The following is a 15299-nucleotide window of genomic DNA, read 5'->3' on the forward strand; positions in this document are numbered from 1 at the left end:
AAAAGATCACTTCTAAGAGAAAAGTACACACAACATTGGTTGTCTTAGTACGTAAAGCTTTCCCTTCCACTTGATTAGTCAAGTCTTCACAAGCAAGCACAAGATACCTCATTTGCCAAAGACCTGTAGGCATTGTGACCAAATCCACCACCCACTTAAACTAAAGAGACAATGGATATGTGGGTTGCAATCCATCCCGATGTCTCACAGATGAATACATTTGACATGTTGTACATGTTTCCACAAAGTGAGCAACATCCTTATACATACCCTGCCACCAATATCTTTCTTTGATCTTTGTAAAAGTACCCCAAACACCTCTATGACCAGCACACAAGCTTTCATGAAATTCTTGTATTACTTTTAATTATGAAGCTCTATCACCCAAAACTTGCAATGGCATACCTTGTTTCTTTTTAGCATGTTTCCATAAGTATCCATCTTTTTAAAAAAATCCATACGCTTTCCTCTTGATTTTCTTAAACTCCTCATCTGACCATTCATCTCTCTTTGTTAATGTACTAAGGTATTGACCAATTCTCAACCACTCTCCTATATATTTGTCTTCCCCAGAAACACTTCTACACAAGATACAAAACATCTAAAGTGTCTTCTCTTTGTTGTCCAAGCTTCTATTAATGCTGTAGTAACACATTGCATTGTTAAATTCACTCTTGCAATATCATTTTTAGCCATAAGAAAGTCATCTTCTTCCTCCTTATCCATCATCCCATCTTCATTCTCATAACGTGCTCGAGATAACATGTCTGCCCCACTGGGTTATCTCTTCCTGAAATATGCTGAAATTCAGGGTTCAAAGATTTGATGTATGCAATCCACCAGAGCATAGCAATGTACGGAGTAGCACAACTAGTAATCATACCCAATACCGGTCTCAATGACTACATGAGCACCCATAAAATACTCCTTATCACATTTAAGGGCTGTCACAATTTCCCATAATTCTCTTTTAACTTGTGGATATCTTCTCTGTCGTTAGGTCAATACTTTAGCACCAAAGCGAATTGCATATCTTTTTCCTTCCTCATCATCTTTCCCAATTGCTCATCCAATCCCGATTGGGCTTGTATCAATAGTAATAATAATAGGCTTTCCATGTGAATAGTCAGCCTTTCTCAATGTAGGAGCATATTTTAAGAGTTGCTTCAATTTCTTCATTTCTTTTTGATGCTTCCTTTCCCAATGAAATTTCTGATCTTTCCTTAGAAGTTGATAAAGAGCATCGGCTATATGTGCAAAGTGAGGAATCCATATCAAATAGAACACACATGCACCCAATAATCTACACAGCTCTGATACATTTGTCATACATCTGGCATTCTATCAATCCCATCTATTTTTGCTGGTGATGGCCTTCGCCCATAAGGCCCACACATATGCCCAACAATCAAAACCTCTTCAACTCCAAAGATAGAATTTTGTCTAGAAAGAGTTAAATGCACCTCTTCTAGACGTGTCAAAATCCTCTCACAATCCAAAATATGGTCTGCAACAAACTGTCTACATCCATGAGCATCCATCTCTTCATTCTTTTCATCCACTGCACACTCTTTGATTGAAACATCATCCAAGAAGCACATAGTCAATTGTGGTATAAAATCCCTGAGTACCCTATTCATAGCATTTGTCATGTGTGCCACTGAGTTTGTTGCACCCTGTGGGAGAGTACACATCTGTACTAATCCCAAAGGGAGTCTTCATGGTTGTGATATCCCTACTTTCAATTGCAAGCTGAAATTGATCATAACCCGAGTAAAGATCACCCAAAGAATAGATCTCTCTGCTTGCAAAAGCCTCTACAAATTCATCAACCACAGGACCTGCACCCACATTTCTTATGGTCACTTTATTGACCGGTTGCATGCCTTGAATAAATCTCAAAGCCCCATTCTTTTTGGGCACAGTAAACCAACGATTTGAGTACGGGGCTGAAGAAGGCTCCAAGATCTTCATGTGAATTTATTCACTTAGCAAATCCATCAGCTTTGGCAAGTAAGCTTTAGGCACTGGAATAGGCCTCAAGTTCCATAATACATGTGGCACAGTAAATACGACCATTGGAGAGACAACATCTGGATCCACACAACCTATTTCACTTGGCTGAAATGCAAATGCCTTCCCATGTCTAGCTAACATCCGTATAAAACAGTTTCTCTCAACAGACAAAAGAAACCCTTCTGCACCAACTTTCAAATCCTGTAATGTTTCAGATGTAAACTGATGACCTATATCTTTAGGATCCCGTAAGCTTGGCTACCTTGACACTTTTATATACATACCCTCACTCTCTGGTGGAAGTGGCAAAGCAATCGATTTCACCTTTTTGTCAACTGTCTTATAGTTTGTCTCCACAAGTGCTTCAGCCCATTGTAATCCTTCTTGCTGAGCAAACAATGCTATAACATCATACATATCCAAAGAGCATACTGACAACACTTTGTTTTTAGACTCATTTTCTGCATGTATAGTTGCTGAAATTTTAGCCATAGTGTCAGTAATATTCAGCCCATTAAAGATGCCTGAAATGCCATCATTTTCAGCTAACAACCCGAATGCTCTCAGTTTCTTAGTAGCCCATTTCATAGATATGCGTTCAGCCCTACACATAGCTTCCATAGGCTTAAATCAACATAAATTATTTGCTGTAAACTGAAAATTACCAACCGTAAATACATGCTTCATTTCATCAAGAGGCGAATACACCCACTAAACATCACTACTGTAGCCCCGCATTACAACAGTGCTTAATGAAAATCCAAGTCTTTGAATTCCCTTGCATTTGGAACCAAAGGAGACTCTCAAAGTGTATCCCGATTTCTAGGATGATTAACACAAACAGTAAGAAATTTGACTGCTTTTCTCCCATCCTTGCTTCTAACTCTTGCATAAGCAGAACCATCATCAAGCACCTTTGTTTCCATACGCACACTTGTAATATCTGTCCCAAAATCACTGCATATGAGGAATTATCTTGCACAAAAAAGTGTTGCTCTTCCTGTACCTCACCAATCATCACTTTTACATTAGGACATGCAGCATAGAGCTCCCCTGAAGAATTATTTGCAGCCCTCATTCGCCAACCATGATCAGTGTCTACAGGCCATGCACAATTTTCATACAATCCACGCTCAATGACATTTATCTCAGATCCATGGTCAAGTAAAGCAACGCAAGGAGTTTCACATTCCCCTATTTTCACTACCATTTCAGTGGTAGCTCTAGCCCAATGATTTCTTGTGTAGTGACTTCGAGGAATAAATCCTAGAGTCTCTTCTCCATATTGTTGCATTTGCCTTACTCCACCATGCATATTGCTACAAGACAATGCATTTTTAGCCACTTTCTTCTCTTTTCCACATGCTGTCCATTGATTAGTAGTATCCTGCATAGACAATCATGTACTTACTTCATGCTCATATTCAGCCCGAATACCCAACAAACCAGTTTCCTCTTCAAATTGCAGCAATATACTAGTGGTATCACCAAGAAACTGACTCTTCCTTTTAATTATGTCAATGATCTCATCATGAAATTCTCGCTTGGCAATGCCAAGCACCTCTCCCAAGATAAATTCCACCCGACTATTTAAGATCCGTTCTTCAAGAACCTTCTTAAGATCTGTGGCTATCTCAATGTTAGATTGCAACTTATATCCTGGCTGCTTGCCCTTCTTTTTGCCCTCTTGTTTGTTATTCTATTTTTGCTCTTTGATTGACCTCTTCCATAACATGCTCGGGAGGTGACTGATTTGCAGCTTTAGGCTGATCTACACTTCTTCTTGTCATTCTTTTAGATATCCATGCAATATCTTCATCTCTTTTTCATTTTTCTTCCACAAGTACATCCATGTTTTGTACCTTTGCTAAATATGCATACACTGAATATGCATCTATCGATGATTCCCAACTAGTTATGCCACGAATCTCTTGCCCTGCATGAGATATTTCACTATCAGTGACCTTTCTCTTTTCAACTGCATGTAAAACATGTGTCCATATTTTAGCCTTTGGACCAACCATCACTTGGCCATGTATTCTATTCAACTGTAGACCAAAAGTAGAAGCATGTACTGCCGCATAAGTATTTCGGACAACCAAGTCTTCCAACAAATTCTGCATAACTCTCTTTCCAAAATTCAAAGCAAGAGGCAATCTCATTTCTTGTGTATGGATCTTGCCATCTTTTCAAAAGATAAGCTGTCGTGCCAAGGCCTCCTGATAGGCAGCACAATCCTTTCTCTCGTGCTGCAAACTGTCACACCACATACATCTTTTTCTAGGCTTAGGGGCTACTACCCCCGTCCCCTTTCCTCTTGTCCTTTTTTGTCCAATTTCGCAACCTTCAATTGAAGATCCTGCATGCCTTTGACCAATTCATCTAAGACATCTTCCCTAATAGAGGGAACAATAGCAAGTACATCCATAGGGTTAGCCACCACAGAAGTAGGTGGCTTACTAGATACATCAACTGTCTTGCCCATAACAGTGGGCAAGCTAGAGACATGCAATCTTTCTCTTCTTTTATGCTTCTTCACAAGTGCAATAACAGCTTCCTTAACATGTCTCCACTCTGTTTTCAAACCTGTCTCTATAGTCTGATCCTCTAGCAAATCATCAAGCTTCTCTTGAAGCTCAGGATTAGCTGCCTGTAGAAACAATTCAATTTTCTGACTTGCAAGAGCATGTTGTTCTGCAAGATCCAAATGCTCAAATCGACTTTCAAATTCTCTTAACACCTCAGTAGCCACAAGACCCTTATTGGGTTGTAAAACCCACTCTTGAAAAGTCTTGTCCGTAATCAAACTGGTGTCCTCAATGTAAAATTCGTCCCTGAGTGTCTTCTTGAAGGCTACCTAGTCTACATCCTACAAGTATAATACCTGCAAGTATAATTCAGTAATCTGTGCTTTCAGCTCATGAACAATAACATGTACAAAATATCGACTCCATGAAGATTGAGCCACCCCAAAGAATTCCATCTTCTGAGCATAGGTATATACATATGCAGATACATTCTTGCCATTGAATAACTTCACCTCACGCTCAACTACTTGCAAAGCATTCATCACAACACTTTCTGTTTGAGCAGAAACTTGCATCACATGTTGTTGTTGTTGTACATGCATAAGCATATTCATATTTTGCACCAAGTGTTGCAAAACATCACTGGAGAATGTATTCAAAGATTCTCCCATGTTATCTTTCCTTCTTCTGATGACCTTTCACATCGAGTTCACCAATGTCAGAGGGGTTTTTGTCGAAAGGTCGAATCCATTGGGGATCAGAAGTAAAAGGAAGTAGAGATAGGAGATGGAAGAGAAGATAGAGAATACCCAAGTGGTAAATACTAAAAAGACAAATCACACTGAATTGAATCAATATGTATTGAAAGAGCCTGGAATCTTCGCACTACTTAGAAGCAATCTCCAGGCATTAGATCTTCTGGAGCTCCTTCGTAGAACAAAGCGTGCATAAACATTACAGCTTCTTCTTTGCTGCTCGGAACCCAAATCTGATGGCTCCATTGGCTCCGAAAGGAGGGTAAAACTCCAGGAAACTTGCTCACGGATCTCCCAGATGACTCCTTCTTCTTCTTTTAGTTCAATCTGCAGTTTTCAGCCTATTTTCAGCGATTGCGACGCGTGCGATTTTGTCAATCTGTCCCTCTTGTGAAAATCCCCTAATTGGCTGAAAAAGCAACTAGCTTTTTGTATGCCATCCTAATCTAGAAGCTTGTTTCTAACTTTTTTAGATTTTTACAATAAATAATATCAAAAGTAGGCTAAAATTATCCAAAAATCTAGTATTTTTGGATAATCCATGCAACTCACACTAGTACTAATGGCTCAGATCACATTGACTCTCTAGATCAATAAAGAAGTCAGATGATGATGCATTCCATAGTTGTTCACACTATGTCCTCATAACATCACGACATCATGGTGGGTGGACTCGATGCTTTATTCCTTAGCTCTTTAGCACTCTTGGTCTCAATCTTCTTGGTGTCTACAGCCACTTGCAACTGCCATTTTTTTCGTTGTTTTCTCCTCTTTTTCTTGGGCAATCGAGGTGTATCCTTTAAAGACTTAGGACCCTGAACTAGGTTAGTCATTGATGTGCTTGGTTGGGCCTCAACATTTTGTTTTTCTAGTGTGTCCTCATGGGACATAGCTGTGGCCCGCTGAACAGCCTCGCTAGGTTGTGAGGGTACAACTACCTTTCTTTTTGGAGATTCTAGCTCTTCAGCTAATCCCCCTCCATTTAGCCCCTCATCCGATTGCATTGGCATTTGCTTTCCTGGTCTTGGACAAAACCACCTGAAGAAGTCAGGGTTTATTGATGGGAAGCATAGAGATCTAGGATTGCAAGGTCTTGAGTGAGGCAGAAGACATATGCGCTAACATCAAGTTCCATGCTCCCTACTCCTAGCTTGCTAACCATGTGTAGATCTTCTTCTAGAAGCAGTTTATCATACAAGGGATGTTTTTGTGTATGGATGTTTTTGGACAGTGCAGAAAGCTGGACCTCATGGACCATTGCCAACACTCTTAATGAGATCAGGGCAATGTATGTGGGATCATGCATTGATGTCCAAAGGGCTTTCTTTTGCTTAGCCGAGTGTCATTAGTCAATGGCCAATTTTGGCTGCCAAACTTTGGTTGGAATACCATTTTTGCACAAAGTTACCTTGTCCTTTCCCTTTTTGTTTGATTTCTTTAAGTTTTTCCTTGTTTATCTCACATTGAGCAGTATAGAGTGAGGATATCAAGCGCAATTCTCTAGTTGTGGCTTTTGGGATGTCCTTTATGGCTTCTTCAATGTGACAGCTACATAGCGGGAGCAAACATGTTGTTGCTAGTCCCAAGTCAGGGGTTTGGCTATGAGATTTGTGTGCTCTAGTGTTGGTCTTCCAATATCCACATGGATTTATGCACGTGTGATGGCTGTCAGCTTGTGATCAAGCTTCATCATGCACTTAATCTCTAGTTCATTGGTCAGATGTGCTATCGCTTTGGCCAAATCTTCAAGAGATTTCTCCTCAAGCCTAGGATTTAGGTGCTTTGAAAGTGTTGGAGGTGTCAAGGATGTTGGTTTTGCAACATCTCTTCTGCAGGTGAATTGCTAAGGTTACATTCCGCAAGGGGTATCGTCATGGCCACAGTGGATTGCACATGCATATCCTTAGGCTGAGAATTAGGGGTGGTGTCATGTCTTGCATCTTGGACATTTGGAAGCTTAGATGGAGCTAGAGATTGGGATTGAGGAGCTACACTTTGATGACTCCTGTTGTGCTTCTTGTGTCCGTTTAGGGAAAGAGGGTGTAGGAGATTTGGAACTCCTAGGTGGACTTAACACTGTGGCTGGACGATTTGCTCGTGGGGCTGTTAGACGATTTTGCCATTTGCTTTGTTGAGCAATCAACCTTATCATGAGCAGCTTTGTGCAAGTGGTGCTCATTATCCTCTTGGAAAGTCAAAGGCTCCTTGGGCACTAGTGATCTTTGTGCACACTTGACGGGTATATCTGATATTCGCTTGTTAAGAATGCTAGGTTGAGGATCTACCTTTTGAATAGTCATGTTTGGTTTCTTGATTTCAATCACAAGGGGCTTAGTCACTCCAAAATTGTTGACTTGAGACTTGGATTTTTGTTTAGATTTCCCCTTGCGTTTCTTCGCTTTTGATGCTACATAGCCTTCAGTTAACGGAGGTGGTTTAGCAAGGGGTTTTGGTACCCAAAACCATCGGTTACTTGCGTGATACCCTTGAGCACGTAGCAACATTTTGGATATCCATCGCAGCGTTGTGTTGGCTCTCCATCGATACCTTCATCCATAAGGCTTGGGCTTCTTTTGTGGTCTTCTACGATATTTGTAAGTCCAAAGTCTATCCTTGGCATCGTCTCATAACCTTCTTATTTCAAGCATGGCCTTGCTCATTGGTTCTCTCTGTTCAACATGCGCTTGTATCAACTCTTTCAACAAGTCCTTGCTCTCGTTATACTGGGCTTGCTTGGTATGCCAGAATATTCCTTGTCTTTCCCTCGAGGTTTGATGAGGTCAGGGTCTTGCTAAATGTATGATTATCCTCACACCTGGTAGTATCAAGTGTATCCTCTGTGCTATATAATCGGCCTCACACTTTGTCATCCTTTTGAAGGGTCTTCCTAGGAGGGTTTCCTTTCCACAATTTACACTATTTGGAGGAACATGGAATAGGATAGGCAAGCCTTCCATTTCAATAGTTATAAGGATTCTGCACTTCCCTCTATAAGTGTTTGTGGGTGTCCCTTGTAATATAAGAATTAAGAGTTGCATTAGTCGGTGTGAGCTCTGGTTGGTCTAGTACAGTCCATGCTCCATAGGTCAAGATATTAAAATATGATCCTTCATCGATGAGAGCATCAACATTGTGCTCTATTTTTACAGTGAGTTTGACCCTAAGATAAGCAGGCAGTACTATGTCTTCATCTTCCGAGTCTTAGGTCATAAGTTCAAGCCTTTTGATACATGCCTTTGAGTCCCCAACTACACGACCAAATGTGGATTCTCTACTGATGTCTTGGGTCATCTGTGCACTGTCATTCAAGGTGCATCTATCATCAGGGCTGTCATGTCTAGTCATCCTCGTAGTTGTAGCTTGATGTTGTTGCATTCCGCTTTGACTAGATGTAGTCTGAATGTAATATATACATGTTTTGTGGTGTGGTCTTTTTACCCTTATTAGCTAGATTAGCCCATTGAGGTTCTAGGGTCTCTGTTTATCTTTTTTTGGGTATGGGCTTTTGGTTGCTGTTTTATAAGTGAGAATCTATGCTTATGCAGAGCCATTACTACACTAGGATCTAATTTGGAGGACATGTCACGGCGCGTATTTTCTCTCCAGCCTACTTGGGGAAGGTGCAAAGGGAGCAGAGCCCCTTTGTAGGGGTCTGGGGGGCAGTCTCCCTTGGCCCCCATAGGGCCGTTACGCTAAATACCATGTGCGATTTGAAAGACTGTTCATAGCCAATTTTTGAACTACTTGCTCTAGATTTCAGCCCAGTGATAGATCTATGATGTGCTTTCAGCTCTATATAGTCTCTAGGTCAATTTCAGGGGTTAGATGTGTCAAATTTGTATTTTGTTAACCTTTCTGAATTTGATAGTTTTCTGTTTTTTTCTCAAAGGTCCGATTTTGGGTCGATCCGATCGATCGATTAGACGGTCTGAGTCCTAGTGGTCCAATTTTGGTCCGATCGATCGATTAGACGGTCTGAGTCCTAGTGATCTGATTTTGGTTGGTCCAATTTTGGTGGTTCGATTATGGGTTGGTCCGATTTTTGTGTGTTTGATTCCTAGGTAGTCCGATTTTGAGTGTTCGATTGTCCGATCGTCCGATTGTCCAAGCATTTGAATGGGACAAGTCCCTGTGTCCCGATCGGACAGGTTTTTAGGGTATCAAGTCCAAACGATTCTGGGAATTGGACCATTCAAGCCCAATTCTAGGAATCGGACCATCTGAGTCCAATTCTGGGAATCAGACTATGGTAACAGTGTCCAATTCTTGCGGATGAGTTTCCAGGGTTGACGAAAATCAACTCGATTCTAAAGATTTTGGTCATGAGAGGTCACACAAACTTCTAGAATGTAAGAATAAACCCTAATGAAGGGTTGTATATACTTGGAATAACAAATAAACTTCAAAATACAAATCGAAAAACAAATCAAACCCTCTTGCCATGTTATGACAATAGAAACCCTAATGCTTGTTTTCCCTTTTTTTCTTTGTTTTTTTCTACCCTAATGCATCCAAATCACAAAGCATACACCTAGACTAATGCAACCTACTTTTCCAAATCCAAAAAACCAAAAATTTACTTGCTAAGGGGATCAAATGTCTTTTTAAAATCCCTTGCTTTCTACATATGTACCTCAAGCACCGGTTCGAGGAAAACCCTACTTCAATGCTCGATTCGGAGCGTGCAAGCACTCAAAGCTTGAATCCATTGGTCCTAGCAATGGAACCAAAATGTAGAGGGGAGCTCACACTCAACTTCCAAGACCCACGGACTGCTTATTATTTCAGGCATTTCAAGCTTAATGCAATTGGCTATCTCTCACCTAGCTGTACACGCTCTCAACCTACGGGTGTAGTGAGCTTACCTCCATGCTCGATCGAGTTGCCTCCTCTCCCGAGCACTCTAGTAACTCTATGATCCAAGTGCAAGCTTCAAGTGAGCTCGATCCTCAAGCTCCACGTTTCAAGCTCCAAGCTCCAAGCTCCATTGTTACAAGCAAGAGAAGAGAAGAGAAGAGAAGAGAAGAGAAGAGAAGAGAAGAGAAGAGAAGAGAAGAAGAGAAGAGAAGATGGAGAGCTTCTGCACTACGGTCCCTCACCCTCACACACTCACTCCCTCACACTCCCACACTCCCTCTCTCAAGCACAAAGCTCAAGCAAGCAAGAAGAAGAAGAAGAAGAAGAAGAAGAAGAAGAAGAAGAAGAAGAAGATGATGACGAGAGCTACTTTTGGCCACACACAAGAATGGGCCTCTTCATTCACTTTTTCCCTTTTATACAAAACCCTAACCCTAATTCCCTTTGGATGGTCATCCCCTTTTTGGTCCGAGCTCCTCCAACCCTTCTCCTCCTCTTTCCCTATTGGCATGGCCTCAACCCATGCCTCTAACCATTTACAATCCTGGCGCTCTTTTATAAAATAAATCATAGTGCGCCTTGCACTCTTTTACAAAAGTATTGACTTGCGCGTTTTCTTATGCGCCTCTCCTTGATTTAGGACTTTTTTGTACTTCTTGTGTTTCTAGATTTTTTCTGGATTTTCCACCTTGTTCTTCCGAGGTTAACAATGCATCACAAATTCCATGTATAGTTGAGAGAAACACATGGCAATTTTGCCCAACTATTTTAGCTAGTTGCAGCCCAAGACAACATCAATGGGTTCCATATCAAGTATAATCAAGTCCAAAATTGCCTCATAATTTGCATCCAAGGCAACTTAGATCATATATGAGTGCTGATTTTCTCATTGCCCCCATTAGCCATCTACACCTTAAGGGATTGCTATAATTCTATGGAAAAGCATCTCAAACGGTCAAGGGTTGATTTATTTGCAAAGTTATGCATGCTACCATTATCAACAAGAACAAATATATGCTTCCCATTTATATTTCCTTGTATGCGTATTGTACTGGCTTCTAGAGCCTATCCATGCACCCATGGAAATGGAGCAAATGGAAGTAGTGGCATGTGGGGGTGTCATATGATCAAGGTCCTCCTCATAATCAATATTTTTAGCATGGGGCATAGGAGACATAACATTTTGGTCCTTATCCTCATGTTCATAATCTTCCTTTCCTTAACCACTTTTGGTGGGATAAAATTCTGACCACTTGGGATTGAGGCATTGTGTAGTCTGTTTTTAGCATACTTAGTGTCTCCCTTTTGGGGTGGCTACTGTCCCAAAACTACCATGTTTTCTATCAGCATTAAAAATGGGTATTTTGGGGCTGCCACTAGTCGAGTTAGTGCTATGATGAATCCCACCATATTGTCCTTGCCTTATGGGGGCTCTTTGCTGTTCAAAACAAGGATGTAAATCGTCACTCTTGTGGTATTTCTAGCCATATCTTTTAGCCAACTCTATGGCCTCAAATAAGCTAGAGGGCTTTTGAGCAATTACATCAATTGAAAGGCTTGGTTCTAACCCATAAATATACCTATGCAACTTGGAATTATCATTAACAACCTCTACATATATTGTCAAGTTTATGAATTGATTTGTATACTCTCGTATAGTGAGATTACACTGATCAAGTTGGTACCATCTTCTTGCCAACCATTCCTTTTCTACTACAGATACAAATACCTGCACCAAATGCATCTTAATGTCATCCCAATCACGGAATTGTTGATTTTCTCTTTGTATGTAGTATCATCACGTATGGGCAAAGCCCTCTAAATGAAGAGAGATGAAAAGGATCTTTGCCCCATTGATGCGTGGGTAGATGTGAAATTAAGCCTCTAGCTTAGAGGTCCAGTCTTCAAAGATAGTCAAGGATGGGGGTTGTCCATTAAACTTGGTAAAGATGATTTTGTTACACAGCTCATTAGTGCCTTGCTGCCCATACATTCCATGTGATCCATGCTGCCCATGCATATGCTCTCCATGAGGGTCATGCTGGCCAAATTGTCCATAAGGGCCTTGCTGGCCATGATTACCATGTTGGGCATGTTGCCTATACATCCCATACTACACAAATTGAACATTAGGGCCTTGCTACCCAAAAGTACCATGTGCATGTTGCCCATGAGTGCCATGCATGCCATGCTATCCATAAGTACCTTGTGGAGTGTGCTACCCATGATTTTGGACATACATGTACCTGCCATTTCTAGTGCTTGACTGTCCGACGAAGTGTTGGATTGATTGGCAATTGCAAGGGATGAAAGGACAGGCTCATCATGCCTTGTTGAGGGCCCACTCGTCTCATAGGTGCTGAAGGGAATACCTTGCGTCCCAATGATGCCTTGTTGGCCATGCATGGTATCCAAGGGAGAGGGACTGGTTGGCCTCAAGATTGGACTGATGCTCCTTCGCTTGCATTGAGGGTGCTGCCAATTGAGACGAGAATGGTCATTTTCTCCATCAGCCTAGTCAGCGTGGCTATCATCTCTCTATGTCTCTCAACATGATGATTCTCATGTTGGCACAATGTGTGATTAAGCATAAAGTAATGGTCCGATTCAGGGGGCATTTATTCACCATCTCCTCATGGTCCTCTTGGGCAGAGCTAGGTTCATTCATTGATGCCTTGTTGGCCATGCATGGTCTCAATGGAGAGGGACCGGTTGGCCTCAAGATTGGACTGATGCTCCTTAGCTTGCATTGAGGGGGCTTCCAATGTTGAGACAAGAATAGTCATTTTCTCCCTTGGAGAATGGTCTCCAAGGGAGAGGGACTGGTTGGCCTCAAGATTGGACTGATGCTCCTTAGCTTGCATTGAGGGGGCTGCCAATGTTGAGACGAGAATGGTCATTTTCTCCATCAGCCTAGTCAGCATGGCTATCATCTCTCTATGTCTCTCAACATGATGATTCTCATGTTGGCACAATGTGTGATTAAGCATAAAGTAATGGTCCGATTCAGGGGGCATTTATTCATGCATCTCCTCATGGTCCTCTTGGGCAAAGCTAGGTTCATTCATTGGTCCCTAAGAATCCTTGATTTCATGTTGAAACTCCTCCTAGGCCTTTGCCTTACCTCTTTGTCCTACCATGTTGAGTGCTGTCCAAATAGACCCTCTGGTACAAAATTTGAGATATCTTTAGCCAGAGAGATTCAATCGAGGAACTTTCTAATTCAAAATGGAGGGAAGTGTGACCTCTATGAGGTATGCAAAAAGTTTTATGACAGAAAATTTTCAACTTTGGTTATAAACACATTTTTGTGGTTGTAACTCTCCAATGGAAGCTTCAATTGGGGAGGTTTCTAGCTCTACTCGAAAGGGGACAAAGCCCTCTTCAAAATGAGCTATGAGATTTAGCTTAGTCCTCTAATTCCTTTTTGCTATAGTAGGTTTTTCGGAGCAATCATGGAATACCTACACCATGTCTCATAGTCTGTCTTGGTCCAAATCAACACTATTTGACGTTATTATGATGCAAAAGCCTTAGACAATTGATTATAGCATATACATAACCTTTGAAGCATCCCTAGCATCCATACATGGCCTATGACTACCTACAATGATTTGGCAAACTCAACAAGAGTCCTAGGTAGCATACAATCAATTCACTGTCAATACATGTGTGACATACATCCCATATACATTTCCTATGTTCTTTTGATGGTCTTCAGGGTAGGGACAGATTATACTTGCACTTGCAAACAAGTTCTTGGGCTCTGAGACTTGAGGGGTGTGCAAAGTTTCACCCTTAAACCAGGTTGTGCACCCCTTTACGATCGTTAATGGGGGGGGGTCACCCTACTATTTGTCACGATTGTGGGAGAGAAGGAAGGAGTCTCACTTGTAGCTTTCTTGCTTGCACGATGGGGGAATACACACAAGGGTGGAGGCTGAAAATAGTTTTCCTCTTCTTAGTTGTGTAAGCCAAAAGAACTCTCATACAAAGAAATAGAAGAACCCTATATATGGGTCTCAAACCAAACTCAACTAACTAAGGTGGCATACTAACTGAGCCACGAACTAGAGTAGATAAGGATAGCTATCATGTAGTTGTTATTCATGGGCGGTGTACCAACCGCATCTGCAACTGACAAGTCGGTGACATAAATACACAACGGTCACCCTGGCATATCATGAGTGGAGCTCGATATCTCAACACTCCCCCTCGATCTCAATCCCAATTCCTGCACACCAAGCAGGTCTCTGAACTTGCGCAGCTTCTCTGCGCCCAATGCCTTCGTGAATATATTAGCTACCTGATCCTCTGTGCTGACATAAACTAGATCAATAAGACCTAGTAAAACCCTCTCTCGCACATAGTGATAATGCACCTCAATGTGCTTTGTTCTAGCATGATAGACTGGGTTATTTGCCAAGTGTATACTACTCATGTTGTCACAATAAATGACAACTGGCCCATCTGTAAACTGATGCATATCATAAAGTAGCTTATGCAACCAAGCTACCGCACATGCAGCCATTGCTGCACCCCTGTACTCAGCCTCTGTACTCGACAAGGCAACTGTAGGCTGTTTCTTGCTGCTCCAAGTGACTGCAGCACTCCCAAAAGAGAACACATATCCACTGGTAGATCGTCTATCAGAAATGCTACCAGCCCAATCAGCATCAGTGTATCCATGCAACTGTATCTGAACCCCAGTCTCATAAAATAGTCCATACTGAAATGTGGACTTCACATACCTGAGTATGCGTCTAGCCGCATCCAAATGCGGTTTCCTTGGAGCCTGCATAAACTGACTTACCAATCCAACAGCATAGCTCAAATCTGGCCTGGTAATAGTCATATAAATCAAACTTCCTACTATGCGTCTGTACATAGTAGGGTCTTCCAGAAGCTCACCTGCATCTGTGCACAGCTTCACATTCTGCTCCAAAGGAACTGAAATAGGCTTACAGCTTGTCATCCCATATTTGGATAGCATGTCCAATCCATACTGCCTCTGCAAGAGTTGTATCCCACTTGGTGATCTAATCACCTCAATGTCCAAGAAATAACGCAGCTCTCCCAAATCCTTCATCTCAAACTTCTGCTTCAATAGCATTTTCACATGAAGGATATCTTCATCACTGTC

Source organism: Lygodium microphyllum, chromosome 2 (genome assembly GCF_053477565.2).
Source record: "Lygodium microphyllum isolate KBCC chromosome 2, Lygodium_microphyllum_v1.1.10, whole genome shotgun sequence".
NCBI lineage: Eukaryota > Viridiplantae > Streptophyta > Polypodiopsida > Schizaeales > Lygodiaceae > Lygodium > Lygodium microphyllum.